A 4561-nucleotide genomic window follows, 5' to 3' on the forward strand; every position below is an offset into this window, starting at 1 on the left:
TGACTGAGTATCCCTATACACAAAAAGTGAAAACTACATTTTCAACAACATATGTCAACTGCCAGAATCTTGTTAAGAAATGTAAAAAACCATGATTAAAGAGGGTAAGCCTTGCAAAGACATTCTGGAAGGACGTTAATGGCTAAGACCTTGAGTTCGGATTTGGGGAATGCAGAATACCAAATAGATGCCAGGCTGCAGGCAGCTTTTGTGTCTGTCTTTGCTCTGAGGTGCCAGGGCCTGATTTTCAGTGGAACTCCCATCTCCCACTGATTTTATTAAGAATATTGGCTGCATGGTACACCTCTGAAAGCAGGCCTTGGTGTCATACACTGGGCACTCAACACTAACTACTGCTTTAAAACTGAGGATTTTAAGATGTTCCATCTCTTTAGTTCCCCTGTATTTTCCAGGTCAACGGAAAATTCGGAGAAATCCAGATTTTGCGGAAAAGAGCTGTCGTGACAAGTACATCGTCCTTTATTTGTGACAACACTCGGCACGTAACCCCAGAGCGAAAGGCTCCGTCTCTGGCCTTGGATACACCGACTGCCTCCGTGGAGTGGGGGATAAGTGTGGGCTGATACAAAAGCTGCAAGTACCCGTTCACAGAGGAAGCAGATTAACACCCTAAGCCGCTGAATAATTTCCATTGTGTATATATGCAACTGCGTGAGCGAAATGCCCATGTTTTGCTGCATATTATGCTTCATTATTTTTGAATACAATAGATCTCTTGGCATTAGTACTAAATGAATGGTAAGTTCATTTCATCTGAAAGTCTAAACAAACAAGCACTAACAATGAGAATAAATCAGATTGCTGCAGTGCTTTCAAGTAGCTGGTAAAAATAGTATTTTAATCAAATAACTCAGTTGTAACTGCCATGAACTACTGGGAAGGTTAAGGCTGTGGCTCAGTATTCTAGTGAGAAAACACACAGAATTATTCAAATCACGCAATTTCATCGCCACCGCTTGACTCAGATTAAAAGCAGAAGATGGTAGTCTGAGTTTCTATCCCTACTACCAAGCTGAAGCCACCAACAAAACAAAGGTTAATGGAATATTCTGAAAGACAAGCCATTTAGCAAGAAAATGCAATGCTATACAAAAATAACTATGGCCAGACTGGAGTGGTTTACTCCAAAATAAAGAAATGCTTTTGGTTTATTTGGGTTTACTCCAAAATGAGGAATAAGCTCACATTTAAGACTCTGGACCAGTGTTTGTGAGATGTGAGTTCAGTTCTTGGCTGCAGCATGGACTGCCTGGTGCGGCCGAGCTCGCACGGGAGATGACTGCCTCTATTTCTTGGGAATACTGCGAGGCAAGAGTAACTGGAAAGTCTGAGCTGCTCAAATACGGCGATGCTGAAAACCAAAGGGAACGCTGCAGGTAACACCACTTGGATGTGCTCTGGGGTAGCTGAAATTAGAATTTAGCTCTGAAGGATTTAGTGCTTACTGAAGTCTGTGGGAATCATAGTTCAGTGAACTCTGTGTCAGGCCTTTTCATGGGTAATGAGCAATATATAGTTTGAAACATATTCTCAGTTAACCTCAGTGAAATGAGAAATAACGTGACTGCAGACCGTGCAGTTGCATCAGATTAAAACCAGTCCTTAGCGTGCCCTAAATATAACATAGTTCCTATTCAAAGGAATTAGAGCTCAATAAGAGCTGAGAACATTATTTTTTGCCTTTTTTTCTACAGACAGCCTTACCCAGAGACTGCCAGATTATTTTTTTTGAGACCAAAAGAAAGCACCATGGTCATCTGATTGAAACTCCAGCAGAGCAGATCCCTTCCTACTTCCTCCGTCCGGCCCGGTGGCAGCATCTGAACCAGAACACTGCTTCCAGAAAAACATCTAAAAACCCAAGCGATAAACCTGTTGCAATCCTTGGTGACTTGTTCCCTCACCATAAGAAACTTGTTTCTGGTCTGCATTTGTACAGCTACAGCTTCATACCCTGATGGTCATGTCTTTGCCTATGGATTAGAGTCTGTTCAAATTTATGTTCACCACGTAAGTACTTACGGGTTGTGATCAAAGCACCACATACGCTCCCTTTGATACACGGCATGGATTGCACTCTCTGACTCTCTCTCTCTCTGAGATGTTTTCCAATCTTTTAATCATTCCCCTCTCTGAATCCTCTCCAGTTCCTGAGCTGGCGCGATTGGGAGGCAATGGCTGGAGCGAAGAGGAAGATAAAGTCCTACACTTCTGAAAATGTTTCACTTCTAACTCTTTTTTGCTGCCCAATACCTGCTAGAGGCTGAAAATTCAGCACAGCTATGCAGACTAGACTGGTCTGTTGGGGACATTGGCTTTAGCAGCTATTCAAGGATCGGACACCCACTCCGCCTCTGCTTCCTGAGCTGCGGTTTGAGCGCCGGCACTAGCAGATTGGGCTGTTAGCCAGCTCGTAGCTCCATGCACGTTCATGAGCTCCAATTCCAGGCAGCTGCTTGGGACCAAGTTCTCTCTCCAGTTCATCGGTGCATGGCCACTAACCTGAATGTTGCAGCTCCAAAACCAAGAGGCAATTTTAAAGAACACAAAACCTGTCCATCTGTGCCCGAGACGCACAGCCCTGCTCTGCGCCTTTGGAAACCAGATCCGCGGCAGAGGTAGTGCACAGGCATGTTGTCAGAGGCCTTTTAAGTCTGTTTAACAACCTGAACTCTTTGCTAGAAAACATCTGATACCAACTAGACTAAACCCAGGCTTATCAAAAGGACACGGTAATAAAAGCTAATTTTGATTGTGGACGTCAGCGTGGAGTTAGAGGGTGCTACTAACAGTGATGATAGCTATGGCTTCAGAGGTAAAAAGGGACTAAACCAGCAACTGCCTTGGTAGCCATTAAAAAAACCAGAAGACAGACTTAATAAAATGGTTGTTGCTGGGCAAGAGAACAGCTGAAAGTGTTGCACTTTGTAATAACGGAAAGAGAACGTTCCCCAAATCAAACTGCCTTGCAACTGAAACAGGCATTTGTATTTAAATGAAAAATTAGCAGGAAAAGCTATTGCCAGTGCTGCATGGCTTCTTTCCCCCCCACCCTTAAGCTGCCCACCCTCACAACCTCACCGGAGGGCCCTGCCCTGGGACGGGGTTTGGCTGTGCCCCCCATGCCGCCCCCGGCCTGGCCCAGCCCGAGGGCTCCTGCCCGTGCTCGCCTGTCCGTCTCTCACAGCCCGACCTGGAGAAAAATCAAACCTACTTCCCTCTCTCTGCCTCAACAGGCGAATTTGTCAGCAGGGTGCAGCACGTCGCAGGGGTGTCGGGGGCTGCGGGAACAGCTGTTTGCTGCTGCGGCAGCTTGGGGCACGCGGATGAAAGATGCTCCGGGAGCAAATCAGCACAATCACAGCTCGGTGAGGATGAAAATAGCGTCTGCAGCTGCACCGGCTCGGGAGGGGCGGGGAGCCCAAGCGAAACGTGTAGGAAAACAGGTTCATCACTGGGGAGCCGACACCTTCCTCGCCGCGCTGGCACTCACCCTGCACCCGGCTCTGATGGCCTCGGATCGGGGCTGTGTTTACCTGGGGGTCACGTTTGTTTGTCTTCTTGTTTCCTGCAGCTGGGGAGAAGGGTACATGCCCACGATATTATTGTTTCCCTCTCTTTTGTCCCATGAGGCATCTGTAGGTCTTGCTTAGAGATGGGTGTGCACGTAAGTACGGCCGGTGCCAGGCAGCCTGCGGGAAGGCTGAGCTGCAAAATGATGCCAGCCATGATACAGCTCACAAGGCTTTAAAAAACTGAGCAATTACTACATACTAATATTGTATATACTAAAAATTAGAAAAGAATTCATCTGTCACTAGAGTAATTAAAATAATTGTCACCACAGGAAAAAGCTCTGTGGAATACTACTCCGTATTGACTTTGATGGGAAAGAGTGTTTCTACGACTGATAAATCAGGAGCGGACTTTTGTCCCATGAACCTCTGCTTTCCAGTAAGATCTTTAATTGACTTCTACATAAAGATTATGAATGACTCAAAAACTGGTTCATGCTGCAACCAGTGAAGTGTTCTTTTTTTCTCTTCCACACCAAATCCTTAAATGTCAATCTATTAACATAACAAATTGCCCATCGGGAATAAGGCTGCCTTTGGAGGCTGGGAGCGCAGGCTGTGTTCCTTATTAGCCCTTTCCTAGTCCCTCTATGGTAATTTAAACTGAAGTAAACTAACATGTGGGTGATTAACTCACTTACAAAAAAAGCACAAAATAGTAGTTTTAATCACCCGCCTCTATTATTTCCACCAGAAAAAGTTAATTTGAGCAGTTGCAAATGAAGCCTTTTGAGTCCAGCTTTACCTAATTAAGCTTATTTAAAAGGCAAAAATAAAAAAAACCCCAACCCTCCAAAATGTTACAGAAAAATTCTCATAAGACAGTCCCAAACCCAAACCGTTTTATTGTATATTGAATATTCATTTCCATAAGCAAAAAATTGAAAATAACCAACCACACAGCAAGTCAAGACTTTATGTGCTGAAACTTCCCCTGCTTTGCATAGCTGCAACACCACCTGGGC

At 44.9% G+C, this 4561-nt stretch overlaps 1 long non-coding RNA gene across 1 annotated transcript; it reads left to right on the forward strand.

The window, feature by feature from the left end:
* The first annotated feature begins 419 nt into the window (after nucleotides 1-419).
* On the forward strand, nucleotides 420-2883 carry LOC103894856. The gene is made up of 2 exons (XR_657337.2): nucleotides 420-1397; nucleotides 1716-2883. It is a non-coding gene; the product is annotated as an uncharacterized LOC103894856 (long non-coding RNA).
* The last annotated feature ends 1678 nt before the right edge of the window (nucleotides 2884-4561 follow it).

The sequence above is a fragment of the Aptenodytes forsteri genome, unplaced genomic scaffold (assembly GCF_000699145.1).
Source record: "Aptenodytes forsteri isolate BGI_AS27 unplaced genomic scaffold, ASM69914v1 Scaffold79, whole genome shotgun sequence".
Lineage (NCBI taxonomy): Eukaryota > Metazoa > Chordata > Aves > Sphenisciformes > Spheniscidae > Aptenodytes > Aptenodytes forsteri.